The 17,963-nt window shown below is 44.3% G+C and overlaps 1 protein-coding gene across 2 annotated transcripts in view; it reads left to right on the top strand.

Moving 5' to 3' along the window:
• WWOX (WW domain containing oxidoreductase) overlaps positions 1–17,963 on the top strand; it is a 913,630-nt gene that overhangs the window by 435,567 nt on the left and 460,100 nt on the right. The gene's annotated exons all lie outside the window — the stretch shown is intronic.

Below are 17,963 nucleotides of genomic sequence, written 5' to 3'. Positions count from 1 at the left end.
GCAGATGTATGTTGAGGACCCAGCCATAGTCTTCATGACCACAGGCTATTTTTTTACATTTGGAAGAACATTTCTACCATTAGAGATTCAGTCTTTCGAGTCTTTGAGTCCCTGACTTTAAAATACAAGTGCCCAGGGGAATAGGAACACCATAAATTATTGTCAGCTAAGAGCTGGCAGCTGGTTTAGCGTATAACAAGTATCTCGTTACAAATGGATGTTGAAATACCTAAGTTTGGGGATGATGGGCTTCTGGTTTTTGTATATTTGATGTTTAAATCATCCTTCTAATACCTCTTTCGCGTACCCACTCCTTCACGCACCCAAAATGCTCTTTGATTGGGAGAGCAAGTGGAAGCATTGAAGTTGTAGGGACTTAGAACCCGTGGGAATGGGTCCAGCTTATAAACGTCATACAGAGGGAACAAGGCTGCAGGTCAGTGGTTTTAGAGGTTCAGTGCTAGGCTGGAGTGTGTGTGTGTGTGTGTGTGTGTGTGTGTGTGTGTGTGTGTGTGCATTTGTGTGCGTGTTTAGGTGGGAGTGGGGTAAGTGTTGCATTTGTGAACAGAGGCAGGGAAAGGGCCCAGAGCAGGGAAGAGCCTGGAAAGAAACTAATAATTATAAAGCTTTTACAACATGCCAGCCTCAGTGCCATGGTTTCACTTGAGATTCCTCTTCTGATCCTGAAAACGTCCTTGCGATACATACTTCTCCACCATACAGGTAGGAAACCTCGCCCAATGGTATTAGATTTTTACATTTAAACGTGTCTAATGCCCAGATCTTACTCTCCATCCTCAGTACCTACTGCTGGCAGTTGTCTGACTCAGGTTTGTTGAGGTCTGGCTCAGGGTGACCAACATAAGACGTATGAAACCCTTTCAATCTAAGCCTCAAGTATTTCTTTCGCCTATTGGATGGATGCCTGGCATTTCCTTTAATCCATTGGCCAGGAGGACTGAGGGGGGATGGCAAGTGGACCTGCATCTGGGCCACACAACCTTAGATCCTGACTAGGGGCCCTCTGAGACCACCCATCTGGGCGTAAGGATGGGGCTTCTCATGAGCTATTCCTGAAAGGCTGGAGAGGAGACAGAGTAGCTTGAAATGGGTTGTTATATACTGAATCGTGTCCCCACAAATTCATATGCCGAAGTCCTAACCTGATGTCATAGTACTTAGAAGTGGGACCATTGGGAAGTGATTGGGTTTCGATACAGTGAGACCCTCATGATGGGATTGATGCCCTTGTAAAAAGAGGAGGACAGATCTCTCTCTCTCCTCCCCCCTCCACCCCGCGCGCACTGAGGAAAGGCCAGGTTAGGATAGGCCTTCTGCAGGCCATGAAGAGACTCTCACCCAACACTGGCTCTGCCGGCACCTTGATCTTGGACTCCCAGCCTGTGGAACTATGGGAAATAAATGCCTGTAGTTTCAGCCACTCCATCTGTGGTATCGTGTGATAGCAGCTAAGCCGACAAAGACACAGGGTTAATGTTGTGTAACTTGAGGGAATTAGAAGTCACACACCTGGGTCCTTGGTGGGCCCCTTATTTTCTGTGGGCCTTGGGCAAGTCACTCTCCCTCTCTAAGCCTCAGTTTCTTCATCTACAAAATGGGGATTTTAGCAGTGTCTCCCTCAGAGCGATGTCGGGAGGCTGACATGCTGGAGTACTCAGACAGCACTCGCACGGCAGCTAGCACCGTGAGGGCACAGTACGAGCCAGCAGCGTCGCCATCATCCGTGTCCTTCATCGTGGGCAAGGTGGTCCACGTCACGATCGTCAGCGCCGGCCTCATTGCCGTCGTCAGAAACACTAAGTGTCTGCTTGCCCTTGACCTGGGTGCCCGCGTTGGAAACACTGAGTGGCAGGCGTGGACCAAACTCAGGAGTTGGCCTTTCCGTGCAGGCATCAGTGGTGGCCACTTTAGGGGAAAAGAATGGTTTGGAAACCAGGTCACAGAGGAAAGTGCCTCTTATTGTACAGAGCTGAGAGCTCTGCCATGGAAGTGCAGAGGGAGCCTGGCCTAATTGCATTGATAATACAATCCTGTAACTCATGCTGCCAACACGAAGGTGGATGGACGGTCCCATCCTGGCCGCGGAACACTGCCCGTGTTTTCCTAGGAGAGACATCTGCGCTCCAGCAGCGATTCAAGTGCTTTGGTCAGGCCCTTGCTATTAAGAGTCTGTGGCTCCGGTTTAATAAAAGGTAGTATATTAAAATGGAAACGTGTTATTATTGATAAGGACGAGACACATTATAGACCAGATTAAAGCTCGGATAATACAAAATGCAGGGGAAAGAAGCTAAGGGTTATTGAATACCTACTACGCACTGATTGCTCTGCTGGACACTTAGAGACATCACGCAAAATACCACATGCCTTCGGTTAAACCCAGTTTGGCCTCTCTGATATATTAATATATTTAATTATCAGACTTTCAACATTAAAGAAGATTACAATAGAGGCATCCAGTTGATTGGGGAATAGTTACTGCAAATGATAAGCTCTTTTGAATAAACCGATACCGACTTAATGAGGTTTTGCTGTGTATTATTTTTTTTCTTGATAGAAAATCAAGCCACTGCCCTCCTCCCCCACCCTTCTCAGTCCTTTTGCTTACTTCTAATGACCCCCTTTTCTCTCCCTCCACGGGAACTTTAAAACATTTAAATGAATGGATATTTTAGCCTCAAGTTTCTGGAATTCTAAGAGGGTCTGTAAGGTATGTGCTCAATTACAGAGGCCTGTGAACAAAAATAGGCAGCTTAGCTAGGAAAGTAAAAATAGAGAGGAGAGTGCCCCCCCCGCCCCCCCTTTCCCTAGCGTTGTGCTTTTGTTTCTGGAAGAGGATCAAGTATTCAACCTCCAGTTAATTTGTCTGCTACTTCAGATAACTTCTTCATGGTGCCGGCGTGCGCGCGATCGTTTAAAGAATTCATAAGACCAGTCTGAGGGCCAGTGTGTTGGGGAGAAGCCTTATCTGGCTCAGTAGGCTGGTGTGGTTTGGACTTGTTCCCCTCGTCTGCCCAGGTCCAGACAGGAGCCACGTGCCCGTCTGAGACAGGCTGAGGCTCAAGCCAGCCAGCGCCTGTCCATCCAGAGCACACCAAGGAAGCTGGAATGAAACACAGTGCCCATCCAACACCCGCCACCCTCCATTTTCTGCTGACGCTCACAATTATCACTGTGAGGATATGTATTCCTGCTTCGACCTCAAAGATGAGGCTTCAGACTGGGCTCCGTGGTCATGTTACGCATGGGGCCCACCTGGCATTTGAAAGCAGGTCTCTCTGGAACTTCCTATGGAATCGCACTTCCTACATCCCTGACATCATTGTCATCGCAAAGAAACAAAGAAGAGCGGGCTGGAGAGGTTTGCGGGGTGCTCCTTGGTAAATGGCACAGAGCGAAGCCTATAGCTGGTGCTTGGGCCCTTCTTCTTGAAAAGAAATGTACGCATTTTGGAGGGGATGGTGTCAAAATGGAACGATGGGTGGGGAGACTGTGGTCTGGCTACTGTTGTCCCAGCCCAGAGCCTACGCCAGTGTGTGTCTCCCCACCTTCCAGCAGGTAGGAGCTTACAGAGACCTGTGTAGTTGGTATCAGCACCCAGGAACTGCCCTCCTAGGGGTTCCCCATGCCTGGTTCCACCAAATAGGTAAGGAGTCACTTCCAACCTGGTCACCTGCCTCTGTGCAGCCTGATTTCCCCTCAGGGATGCTTGCTTGAAGAATCCGCTTCTCTCCTCCATCTCCATAGCTCTTCCCCCGCACCAAGCCAAGCTCTTCTCTCAGTGTAAGTGCCCTGTACCAAGCTCTGCCCTCAGTGCTTTGCAAACATTCTTTCACAAGACAATTTTAAAAACAGGAAGCTATCGTTACTCCTCCCATTTCACAGATAAGCCAACCAAGGCTGGAGGGGTTAGAGACCTGCCCACCTGTCCTCAGTAGCCAGGGGGAAGGTCAGGATCTGAATCCAAAGGGTGGGCTCAGGAGTCTGTCTTTCTTTGTCTAAACCTCCCTGCTCAGTTACCTGTCTCATCTCACTCCCTGTCCTTCCTGGGTCCCTCTTGGTCCAGCTTTCCTTCCCCTACCGGCTCTTCCTCCACCACCATTGTGTGTGTTTTTTTCTTTTCCCCCCTATGTAAACAGCCTTGGAAAGGTCTACCTGCTGGCCTTGTGTTCTGATAAGATCTGGCTGTGCTCCCTTTGTCTGGCCTGAACCTGCCTTTTCTGAATGGCCTTGTTAATTGCAATTGCCTCTCATAGAATGTGGATGGCAGTGCTACTTGACATCAGACTAATGCTTCTGACTTTCCTCAGTGCCCCCAGCAGCAGGGTAGGAGGGGGTCAGAGGCAAGAGAGAGCACTTTTGATTCCAATAAAATACATTAGAGCATTAGGGCTTTTCTATTAGTCAAGTCTCTCTCTCTGTCTCTCTCTCTGTTGGGAGGGGATGTTGTCGTTTCTAGGAATTCACAGTAAAATGAGAAATGATTAGGAGATTTCACTCCTGTAGCTCCTGTGAAGATTCATGTTTTAAATTTTTTTCCATTTCCAAGCTTTACTTCTAAGTATGAAAAAAATAGTAACTTTGAAGCAAAAAAAACCTGAATGATATGAGTATAAAGCAAGAGAATTAAGACTTCTGGGAAGTTGGTAGTGGGAGTTTGGTTTCTTGCTGGCCTACTGTCAGCCCTGCTTTCCTTTAATAATCTCCCTGTAATCCTATGAGGGAGGCATACAAAGCCCACTTTAGAGGTAGAAAAACTGAAGCTGAAAAGACTGGCTTGCTCTCCAGTGCTCAGTCATCATTGTTTTGTTTCATTGTCCTGGGGAAGAAACTCAAACCTGGAGCCTGTATGGTTTGGCTACCTTGGATCTGAAGGCGTGCAGGAAGATTAAGTCTGGTCGGCCTCCTTACCAGGACATAGGCTCCGTGCTCAAACTTGCCCTTATATTATCTCTTAGGAACCTCACAAGAAAACTGTGAGGTCAGAATTTCCTCCCATTTTACAGGTGGGAAAACTGAGGCATATAGAAGGAGGGAAGAAAGTGCCCAATTCACATAGTTGGTTCATGACTGAACTGGTAGTAAATCCAGGGTTGGTTCAAGACCCCTGGGCAGGAGAGGTTGGGTTGGGGAGTGGCCCCCCAAACTCTAGGTGCAGGGAATTGGTTTGTCTGGGACTGGCCTGGGTGAGGAGTGAGATCTGCTAAAAAGGTAGAGTGAGGATCTGACTTCAACTGCGGAGGGACTAGGAAGAGAGCATTTTGGGATCACAGTTTGTTCCCATCTAAATTTCCATATAGTGCTGGGACCGTTTATAGCATGTGACCACCGGGACAGAGTGACATGGCAAAGCTGTCAAACAAAGCTGGGTCATTTTCATTTGCATGAGAGGTTCAACAAACAAACACAAAGTAAAAATGGATCTTAGCGATTCCAAAGCTGCTGCTGGAGACGGGCTCTGAAGTTGCAAATGTGAGCTTTGTTATCAAATGAATTCACATCATTTATGGCATAGTTTCCCTTCAAGGCCCAGATTTCTGACTGCTCTTGAAATATCAGAGTGCCACCAAAGGCTTGTCATTCTGGACTAAAATTCTGGCATGCAGCATTGGCAGGCAGGGAGGCGGCTCGGTGGGGGTTGCCCCTGTAGATGGGGTGAGAGCTCCCCAAATCCCATATTCCCAACTCATCTGCTTCCAGCAGGCACGCTACCTGCCTCATCCCTCCAGCTTTTGAGTGTTCGGTTACCTGGAGTGGCAGGAGGAATGTCATCAGATCAGAAAGAACCACCACCAGCCACTGACCTCCTCTGAGCTGAGCGTTAGTTTTCTCATCTGTGAAATGGTTGCTCTGAGGGTGAATTGTGCTAGCAGAGGTGAAGTTCTCTGGTAAGTGCTCAGGGCACTCTCATAGCTGCTATTTAATTTGTTACCACCTTCCACTTCCTTCCTTTAGGGTTAAATGCATAGAAAACCTGAAGCACAGAGCAGTGCTTGGGAGAGGGATGGGGTAGGCAGGCTGCTTTTGTGAACTGGTGCCTTCTCCAGAAAACCTTTCTTTTCCTTGGAATTCAGCACGACCCCAGTTGAGAACAAAGCTTTTCACACCTTTGTTTGTTTTTTTCAGGTCTAAGTTTCCTCCAGGAGATTTTCGAAAAGGAAAAGGCAGGGGTGCCCCCAACCCAAACCTGAAGCCAATGCAACTATGACAATAGGACCCATCCTGGGTAGAAAAAAAAGCCTCCCTTTTAATTAGAAGCCTGGAAGGACAAACCCTTTAATTGCTGCACTTGTAGTGTCAGGGCTATCAATATTTGTGGCTCTTTCATTAATAAACTGGCAAGTCAGAAAGCCCTAGGTGTGGGATCCCCTCCCCCCATCGCCTCTTCCACCCCAAGCTCTACTTAATCAACTGCAGACTGGATCAAACAGGAAAAGAACATGTAAATCAGCTGCATTAATTCCACAGGCCCTAAATAGGTAGAAGGCAAGGGAACATGAAAGGGAGCCTTGGTCCCTTTCACTGCAGACGTCCCTGCTCTCCGTGAACCCAAGCAAGAGGTATTTAAACAGCCCCGCAGATTGCCAGTGACTCAGGGAATGCCTGGGTTTATGTATGGATTAGCACAGTGATATGCCCTGAGTAGCAGAGACGAAGACTAATTACCTGACAGAACTCCCCTCCACTCGCCTGGGTCATTGAAATTAATTTCTGCTTTCAGGCTTGGCAGAAAGCAGCTGCAGAATTTCAGTTCAATACTCAAATTAACGGGGAACCGAAATTATTTCTCTGCACAGGCAGTATTAGAGGAGTGGGTTACCAAATAGATCTTGATCACAGACACCAAAGAAAGGATTATCCCTCCTTTTTCATCAAGAGCCTTAGGTCCTTGGAACGTGCAAGGGGGGTGGGGTGGGGAGAAAAAAACAACCACCAATTTATTGGCGAGTTAACACTTAAGTACTGCATTGAATTGGGTGTGAGTACCTGTTTAGGAGACCTCCTGTCCCCAAAATTTACAATTTCTCTCCACTTAACCAAAACATGAAATATATGGCCCTTTGTATATACCTCAATCAGAATTCCTAATCTAGGGATATTCTACAGCATCCCGTGTTGTCAGAAAGGCTTCACCCTTATTTTAAGGATGAGGCAGTGGGTGGAGAGGGGAGGGAGGGGAGGGGGAAGAAGTCAGAGATGGGATTTGAACCCAGGATTTTGGTCTCGGAGTTCATCTTTCTGTTGCTTTACCTTGCCTTTCTCTTTGGCTCTAAGCCCCTCTCCCTGCTTCTTCCTCTCTGGGCTCCCCACTTTCATGTCAGCCTAGGTGGGATCTGTCAACTCCGTTGAGCACCATCTGTGTGCTCAGATCAAGTTCAATGCTGCCTGGAACCACAGTTCTCATCTCATTTGTCTCTGTGATTTTCATGTCACCGGTACCTACCTGATGGATGAGATTCATGGGCAAGCGAAGTCCCCCTATTCTTGCCAGGGGCTCTGCCAGCTGAGACAGCTGCAGGGTCCACGGTCAGTACCCACTGTGACCACTGTTGCTTTTGCTCCTGCTGAAGCTGGTTGCACTTCAGGGTTACCAGAGGGGATTCTTAGTTCAATGATTAACTAAAATCTGGAATCCTACTATCTGGATACACATGATATCCCTCCTGCTCCTAGGTATAAATACGTGGGATTATTAGGCCCTACTATTACTATTACGCATAGTATTACTAGTACCTGCCGTATGGGGATTTTGTAAGGAATGAGTTAGTTAATAGAGGTGAAATCCTTCAAGCTGCCTGGCACACAATAAACCCCCAATAAATGTTAGCACAGCTAGTACCGCTGCCCCTGGGAACCCCGACTAGAGAACCCTCTTCTTTGTTCCTGTGAAATGGTAGAGAAGCTCTGTACAGCTATCCAGACCCACGACGATCCCACGGTGCTGCAGCTCGTAATATTCATAGCTACCTCTTGCCCTTTTAATGCCTAAGAACTCAAAAGAAAACACGTATTCTTAGAATAGCAATAGATACCATATATCAAATACGTACCATGTGCCAGCATACTCATATTTATCTTAAAAAAGAAAATCAACCTTGACAAGTTTTTATAAACAGAGGCTGCAGGAGTTTCCGACCCGCACAGACACCCCACAGCTAGTCCAGGGGCGGTGCAGGTACTGAAACCCCGGGCTCTGTCTCCAAGCCCACAAGGTAGCCGTGAACCCACGTGTGCTCCACTGCGTCACCCAGTAGCAGGCAGGCCCCTTCTAACGTGTCCAGCTCTAAGCCTGTGACCTCGAGGCGAATGACTTCCACATCTCATTACTGCTCCCCTGAGCCCCCCGCCCCCTGTGGGGTAGGAAGGTTAATCAGCCACGCACTGAATCTGCTTATAAGGCTGTTTCATGTACAATTTTTATATCTTGGCTCCTAATAATGGTCCCATTATAAATGATCGTCTCACTGTGATATACTGGTTCCTCGCCTTCTAGGAACTGATTTAAAAGGAAGCCTTGGACTTCCTGTGCCCATAGAGTTCATTCACATTGCTTTTTGCTTGCTCAGCAGCTGAAGGGGGTCTAGGAGACAGCCCCCCTCCAAAAAAATATATTTTTTTGTCTTCCCAGTGTGAGGCAGTTGTCATAATTAGTAACTTCCAGCTTACTTGATATCTTAATAATACTTTATGGAAACTAATGACTGCAGTTCCTTCGCCCGTACTCTCCCTCCCCCACCCCCAGCTTCTGGTCAGAAAGGTACTGCCAGTGGACGAAGGCTTACCTCTGGGTCTGTCACCTTTCTCTTCTAGGCTACCAACACATTCTAGTTATTTCTAGGATGACTTGAGAGAACAGGTCACAGGGGGTATATAGCATCAGAGACTGCATTTTCAAACCCCAACCCCCGGACATGTTTATCCAGCAAATATTTACTTATTTGTTTGGTTCTGGCCTATGAATATGCTGCTAGGTTCAACAGGACAGACTGTATGAGAATAAGACACATCCAGAAAATGTGGAACGCATGTTAGCACTCTGCATAGGCCTGTACAGTGGAAACTAACTAAGGAAAATTGCACTTCCTGGAATCCTTTGTGCTAGTCATTAGTGCTACATGGATGAGCTTCGGTTTTAGCTCTCAATGAGTTTAGGATCAAGGGAATCATGAAAGAATGCTTTGTTACCCCCAAAGTTGGGTTGCATTGAATGTGTAAAGTGCTTTAAATCCCTCTCTGAACCTCAAGGCTAAGCAATGTACATTCCAGCCGTAGTGATCTTCTTCCCTGTTCTCCGAAGTGTCAGCCACTTTCCTACCCCAGGGTTTTCCATCTACTGTTTCCTCTCCTGCCATGATCTTCTTCCCACCCTTGGGGTGCCTGTGTCCTCATCATCCCTTAACTCTCAGTATAAATACTCCTCAAAGAGGCCAATCCCGTCCGTCCATATTAGTTTCCTGTTGCTACTGGAACAGATAACTGCAGACTTGGTAGCTTAAACAATCTGAATGTGTTCTCTTTCTATTCTGGATGTTAAAAGTCCAAAATGGGTCTCCTTAGGCTGAAATCAAGGCGTTGGCTGGGCTGGGTTTCTTCTAGAGGCTCTAAGGGAGAATCGTGCCAGTTTCTGGGGACCACTTGTGTTTCTCTGCCCATAGCCCTCTTCTCCCATCTTCAAGTCTGGCAATGTAGCATCTAAGAATCTCTGACTCTGTTCCTCCTGGCTAGCTTTTCCATCTCTTTAGGATCTCTGTGACTCCACTGTGGCCACCTGGATAATTCAGTATACTCTCCCCATCTCAAGAACCTTACGTCCATCTGCAAAGCCCCCTTCGCCATGGAAAGTAACGTATTCACAGGTTTCAGGAATCCGAACTTGGCCCTCTTTCAGCACCATTATTCTACCTACCACACTGTCCTAACTAAATAAAGTAATACCCCTCCATTCTCTACCTCAGCCTTTAGTTCTTTAGCATCCAAACACTCACAAAAACTTATACATTTAAAATTTTAGGTTGGTCAATTGGCAGAGAAGCGGACGGCGGATTGCAGATTTAAATATATATATATATATATATATATATATATATATATATATATATATATATATATATATATATATATATTAGGTTGGTGCAAAAGTAATTGCAATTTAAAAGGTTAAGTGATTGCAAAAAACCGCAATTACTTTTGCACCAACCTAATATTATATCTGGGCATATAATTGGTTCAGGCTCTGCTGGACCCGGATATTAAGAAGATGTCATCAAGAATCTGTCTCTTGGTCTTTTTGGCTCACCTTTTTCCTGTGTTGACTCAGAAACTTTCTTCCTTGATAATGTCAAAGCCAGCTGCACCTTTAGGATGTGAAGAGGGTCAAAACTGGAGGTTGACCAGTTAACCTTCACGGGTCTAGTTGGGGAATGCACCCTTGAAGCAGTGTGTGAAAATGATTGGACAAGTGTAAGTCGTGTGCCCCCGTGAATGGGGCTTAGGAGCAGATCTGTTTCCCAAAGGAATCAGGGTGCTTTACCACAGGGAAAATGAATGCTGGCCCAGCACACACATAATGGGGCGTACCTGCCCTTTAAAATCTTACTTAACCTCTCCTCTCACTTTGGAGACTAGTGGGTTACTCTGACTTCTTCTATCTTTCTGCACATTTACATCATTACACAAATGAGCATGTGGTTACATGATAATGGTCCCTTTTCAATATACTGTACAATGACATCTTTTGCAAAGCATCTTTGGGTCTGTTAGGGAAGGGAATGGACTCCAGCCTGCTTTGTGCCAGGAACTATATTCTAGGCCTAATTTTCATGTCATCAAACCTTCACTGCCACCATCTTATGCAGGGGGACCTATTCCTCCCCATTTGACAAAATAATAGCTCCCATTTCCTGAGTGCACACTAAGCGCTAGCCTCACACAGCGCCCTTAGACTTTCACTTCCCTTAGTCCTCCAAACAACCCTAGGGGTGATTCAGAATCTCCTGGCTGGTAAACCAGAAGATCCAATAAACCCTAACCCCAAAACAGAAGCTTCTAAAACAGAGCCGAAAATGTATTGGCGAATGCTGGTGACATCCAACTGAGTATTTCTGCCTTTTGGGGATCCCAGCCCTTTATCCCTCCAACTCTAAATAGCTAGAGGTTTTTATTGCTGTTTTTCTAAAAAGGAACATTAGTAATCACATTGGCAGAAATTTTACACGAACGGCAAGCTTTTCTTTTTCATTTGCTTTAGCTTGGTCCTTTCCATTACTCATCCGTCTTCTTGGACCCTCCTATCTGCACACCATGCTTATTTTTATTCCCCCAGAACAGGTGTGTGGCACCTTGGAGAAGATGAAGCCAGAAAGGAAATCAGTCAGCCAGGAATTATGTTAAAAGATGACTGAATCAATTTCCACCTCCCAGAAGTTCTATGAAAAACAGCTGTTTCTTTAGGATGTCAGAGCACCTTTTTCCTCTCTAATTCGGGTGTCTCCCTAACAAAGGCCTGGGTGGGGCCTTCAGAGATCTTGATGATCTTGTCTTAAGGTAGCACTGATGGGTGGTTCCCCTTTTATCTGCAGCCAGCCAGTTCCTCTGCGCCCACTGCTTTGGGGAAGAGTTTCCATCGCACTTCTTTTTGTGGACAGCTCTGGAGTAAACAGTCACTGGTCATTAGATGATCTTGCTAATGAGAGACTGACTATACAATATACAAATGGCCATACCATGGTTGCCTACCACCTCTGCAGCAGCCAGCCTGGGAAGCCAAACCACAACCTCTGTGGCGACCAATCAAGAATGTCCAGGACTTGGTCAACAACTTCCCCTAATTTTCTATACACCTCCAACACAGGACCAACCAGAGAAAGCCAAATATGATCCTGAAATCAATCACACAGGACGCCCCGCTTCTCGTTAACCCACTTCTAGCTTCCCCGTGCCAATAGCCTCTAATAAGAGCACACCTGAAACTTTCCCTTTTTTCATTATAAAACTTTTCCTCTCCTCTGCCTACCTTTGAGTCTCTGCCAAACACACCTGATGGTGGCTGACTACCCTGCCGTAACAAGCTTTGAATAAATGGCCTCCATTTGTTCTCATTTGGGTGGCCTTTGTTTATTGCTACACTAACTTTGCACTAGGTTCTTTTTCCTTAAGCTGTAAAAATCTTTTTTTATTAGTTTCAGGTGTACAAAAACAACAGACTGATTAGACATTTACATACCTCACACTGTGATCACCCCAACAAGTCTACTACCTATCTGACACCGTACATAGCTATTACAATACCATTGATTATATTCCCTGCGCTGTGACTTTACATTCTGTGAATATATATATATATATACACACACACACACACACACACACATATATATGTATATGTATATATATTTGACATTCAATATTATTTTAGCTTTAGGTATATAGCACAGTGGTTAGACATTTATGTAATCTATGAAGTGATCCCCCCAATAAATCCAGTACTTATCTGACACCCTACATAGTCTTTACAATATTACTGACTATATTCCCCATACTGTATTTCACATCCCATGACTATTTTGTGACTACCAATTTGTACAAATTGGCAGGTTCTTTTCTTTCCACAAAAATCTTCTCTTGTATGTAAATACATACCATAACCCTGATCTTTCCTACCTCTCAGTTTTCTCCTTTTCTCTCATTTATCCTTCTCTTATGGCTCTGCCCTTTTGACCTTGGTTAAAATAATTTGTTCCTGTTGCGACATATTTATTTTGTGTCGAATATCAATTGTGCAAGGTAGGTTCACTGATCATCTTGTTTAACCCTCACTGAAATCTCACTAATATACTCTTAGCTCCCATTTCACAGGTCTAGTTAATGGGCAGTCAGAAGAATTAAGTGATCCTGGCTTTCCAAGGTGATAAGCCACAGCAGAAGGGAAGAATCCAATCTCTTGTCTGTGGTTGAATCTAAGACCCTGGCCGCCATTTTGATCTACTTCTCTTATCTAACTATGGTTCCCTGAAGGCAGGTTGTGTTGTAATGTATCTGTGTATCCATCACAGAAACTAGAGACTAGTAGGACTGACTTAAATGTCTGAGAAAGGAGGGAGAGAGGTGAAGAAGAAGAAAAACAAGAAGAATGAACACAGATTAAAACAAGAAAAAGTGTTTGACTAAATTCCATTTAAAGGGTCTCATTGATCCTATTAATAATACTAAAATACAGTGACCATAATGTTACTCTAATTTCTTTAAGGCATATTTTAAAGACGAAAAGGTATATATATCTACTTAGCACTCTTTTTGCTTTTCAGAAGAACATACTCATATCTGTAAATATACAGATAATTTCCTGCTTACATGCCATAAACTAGAGACACCACCCACACTCCAGATGAACACAGGTCCAGTTTTGTCACCTGTGTGAAGCTGGGTCATGGTGCCCTGCTTCCCATGGCTCTCTGCCTGTTGATGAGATGTGGAGTATTCTACCAGTGACGCAGTCCGAATCTAAAGCTTCCATGGTTTGAATCCAAGAGAACCACATACAAATGCATTTTTCATGTATAGGTTGTTCACTCTAGCCTTTGAGACTATGCAATTAGCATATGTTGTCATAGTGATGTATTTATTATAATGGAGGTGTTCTCGGAAAACCAGATTTAATCGTTTTAAATCAGAGACCAACATGGACCTTTAGGAATTCCATTCACAGTACATTTTATGCCTGGTGAAAGGTTATGGAATGGGTTTCCCTGCCACCACCCCCACTCCCCCCACCACCACCACCCTCCATCCCACAAATCTCAACTGGCCTACAAAAGTTCCACTGTAGATTTTTGGGAGCCAGACACTTGATACAGACAGAAAATTTCAGAGTTTATACTATTACCTACATGGCACACTTTCTAATGAAAAGGAGTGGGGAAAAAGTGAGCTAGCTGTTAGGTTTATATCCTAAACTCTTGTAACAATGCGAGTCTCCTTAATGGAGAGTCTCGTAGCCTGGGACTGAAGGAAATTGGCTTTTCTCCTTGATTCAGCTGATAGCCCCTTGATTGCTGAAGCCATTGTCCATCTGTTCAACTACCGTATTCACAGAGAAGTCGGACCCCCCACCCAAGGCCAGGTACTTGGCATCTCTCCGTTGGTATCAGGATCCTGCAAAGGCTTCTTACATTGTATGCGCCAAAGTGGCACCATTATATATCATTTTTAGTTAAACTGCCCTATTTTAGTGTGTCCATCCCCAGCATGCTTAAACAGGAAAGGTGAATGAGAGGGAGAAAGCCCCGAGGTATTGGAAGACCGTGGTTCCTTTGTGTCTACAGAGAAGATAGAAAGATTGAATTAGACTCTTAAAATATCTGTGGATGTCAGGTTGAATACAAGCAGTTATTCAGTGTCTTACTCTGGCAGGAGAACAAGTCCCCTGGAGGTGGGAAGCCATGTAGGTCCCTAGGAGTGTGAGCAGACTGTTAAAACAGTATCAAAGATAGGCTGGAATGATGCCAGCATCTATCCCTGGTCTTCAACCAAGGTCTAGGGCTAAAATCTTGCCCTTACCAATTACATGTTTAGCTGTTCCTTCTATTTATGAAGAACCTCAGGGCATATACCTCCAGAGACCCAGCTCACCTCCCCAGGCCATGTCCCCTGCACCCCCCACCCCCACCCTTCCAAGTGGAAACTCTTAAGTATCAAAGAGCAAATGCTTTGGGATCAGACACAATTGAGTATGAATCTGAGTTCTAGCAAACTGATTGGTTGGACTCATAATGAGCCTTACTCTTTCTGAGCCTTATTTTTTTTTTTTTTTTTTTTTTTGTCTCTAGAATGGGGGAAGTATTGTTAGCTATAACTGAGTGGAGTGAGATATAGTGCAGGTAAAATGGCCGGAAGAATGCCAGGCACAGAGATGGTCACTGTTACCAATTGATTTATTGCTATGATTATCTTCTGCCAAGATCAGGTATAAGATGAATGTATTATTGGCTTTCCTGGGACTTTTAAGGGAAGTTATCTATAAGCCTTCATGATAAGCCAGGTGTCTAGAAGACAGCTTGAGAGCAAGGCTCCAGGCTACTTAAAAACATGTTTGGAAGTTATGTCCCATGAATGCCGGATGCAATCATGGACACTAAAAAGCGCTGTAAAAAAGCCATAATAAGTCACACAGACCCCTCAGCAGCCCATTTTCCTTTCTAGTGCTCCAGGCACAGTCATTTCTCAACCTGTTTGGGGTTTCCTTGTGTGTTACCTAGACAGCTGCTACTATCATCTCCCAGCCAAGGACCCACCTCCCCCTTCCCTCCCCTGCCCTATGAGGACTCAGGATTTAGTATGCTCAAGAATTGGGTACTGGGGAAAAGATGCCAGATTTCTTTTCTTTTCAGATTCTGATTTCTCTGTGATAAAAATAGAGTTGGTAGGTAAGCAGCTATTTCTTTTTACACGTGTATATGTTTTAATAAGACTGTGAATTTCTTAACCTTTCTTAACACTAGCCTAAGTAAATCATTTGACTGGACCCAGCATAGAACCTGATTTGAACTGTTACTTTGAAAAACCAACTTTTATTTTTTTGATTATGGTAGTAAATAGTATGCATGGTCGAAGAAGAAGGAGAAGGAAAAAATTAGGAACCTAGGCAGAAGAAAATTTCAGTGTGCTAATAATTCCCTCACCCTGATGTGATCACTCTTAATATCTGTTGTTTGTTCTTTTCTTTCTTCAGAGTAATGGCATTTTTAAAAAATGGGCTAAGCATTTCATATGTCATTAAACATTGCTTAGAAGAATACTTTAATGATTTCGTAAGATTGCACTGTCTGAATGAATTGCGTTTTATTTAACCATTTCTCTATTTTGGGATACTTAGGCTGTTTACAGTTTGGGCACTGTATTTTTAAAAGTAAATACTCAGGCTTATTTTATTTATTTTTTTGCCTCGTATATTTTGTAGCGTAAGCATAGCAGTTATGATGGATGATTCCCCAATATCCTTTTACCTCCAATGATTAATCTAAGCCTATTATGCTAACCTATGCATCTTGCCAGTGATTGGTTTAGAAATAGACACGTGACCTAGTCCTCGCCAATGAAAATGGAGTGCACTTCTGGCAAAGGTTTTCTTCCTTCTAAAAGAGATACACAGGCAGGGGCTGACTTTCTGCTTCCTCTGGAAAGTGAGCCTGGACCCACTGAAACTGTCTTGTGCTCAAGTGACCTCCTTCCAGTTTGAGATGAAGCTGACTCGGAGGGGAGCAGAGGAGCACGTGGAAAGAACCTGGGTTCACCGTGGTATTATAGGGCCACCGGTACCCGCTGTACCTGTGGCCTATTTGCCTCTGGCCTTCCGATGGTCATAAAATAAGCTATTTCAAGTTGGGTTTGGATCTTGTATCTCTGACTTGAAGGTGGACACATCCTGAATCGTTCAGGGAGTGTGAGCAACCAGAGAGTCTTCCTATATAAAGACGGCCACAGAAAGAGACACAGAGATTCAGATGATTTGCCCAAAGTCACACCTACTTTGAGGAGCTCAAACTATTGCAGAAACTTCTTTTAAAGTCATCTCTCTGCTACTTAAAGTGCCTTCCCTCACCCTCAGTTAGGGAGACACTCTCAAAAGGCCAAAGACGCGTGATAGGGGATGAGCCCAGGATCGAAAATCAGAAAGTATGAGTTTAAATTGGCTTCGACCCTTTATCATCTGGGTGTGTGATTCGGGCAGAGCTTCTCAACCCTTCTAGCTTTCTGGTAAATGAAGTCAATACACTGACGGGAGATTGACATATAAACCCCTTTGTAAAAATGTGAAACAATTATATGTTTAGCATCATCATCTTCGTTTGCCTGTGCCAGTGATAGCTACCAAGTCCCTACTATGTGCCAGGGTCTGTTTTCAATGTTAGCATTATGGCAGTGAGCAAACAGATACCTCTGTCCTCGTGGTTTCTGTATTCTAATGAAGATGGCAGAAAATTAACAGATAAAGTAATCAACTGCACACTTTGGACCCAAGTTCTTCTCAGATTCCGATTGCTCCATGATCTAAATAATATTTTTAAGTGAACAATTATTTTTGTCTGGCTATCTATCTATCTATCCATCCATCCTTCCCTCTCCTCTTTCATATATTTTATATTTATTTATTTACTATTATTTTTTTGGCTGTGAATTTCTTAAACTTTCTTAACCCATGTCCTAAGTAAATTGATGGGACATTGTGATAGAACTTATTTATTACTATTGTTTTGGTTTTTGATGTAGAGCAATGTTTCTTAAATTGTGTTCCAAGGACCCCTGGACATTGCAGTTGTATTTTCTGGTGAGAGAGAGAGAGAGAGAGAGAGAGAGAGAGAGAGAGAGAGAGACATACATGGTTATCTCAGTGGTAATGTGAAAAGATTAATTAAATCTATGGATCCTCTGGGTGACCACCTTAAAAATAAACATCGATACATGAAAATGCCTGGGTTTGCATTTTGCACGGGTGGTTTGTTTGTCATAACTCAACTGAGTTTCCCTCAGTCTTTTGAAATCTCCTTCAGCCTGCACAGGGGTCCTTATCAGTGTTATTTTACAAATGGGGAAACTGAGACTCAAGGGAGCTTCAGTGATTTGCCTTGGCCACACATCCCTCTGGTTGCAGGACTGAGAGTTAAACTTGGGTCTCATTCCCTTCACATTCCATCCTCTGTTTCTCCTCTCCCTACTTCTCTGGGTGGTGGCGCATGGACACTAAATTTGATTTGATTACTTAGGATAAAACGGTTTATAAAATGCTACAGAGCAGGGCCTTTCCTTTTTGAGAACTTGATATAATAAAGTTGGCTTGATCTTCTCAGCTTGTATCTTAAGGGAACAAGTAAATTAAACAAGTAATTATATCCATAATGTTTTTAGAAGTTAGATGATTTAAATATATGAATCTCATCTGAGTGTGC

Source organism: Rhinolophus sinicus, linkage group LG11 (genome assembly GCF_036562045.2).
Source record: "Rhinolophus sinicus isolate RSC01 linkage group LG11, ASM3656204v1, whole genome shotgun sequence".
Classification (NCBI taxonomy): domain Eukaryota; kingdom Metazoa; phylum Chordata; class Mammalia; order Chiroptera; family Rhinolophidae; genus Rhinolophus; species Rhinolophus sinicus.
The sequence above is the reverse complement of the archived record's forward strand: the minus strand, read 5'-3'. Positions and strand labels throughout refer to the sequence as shown.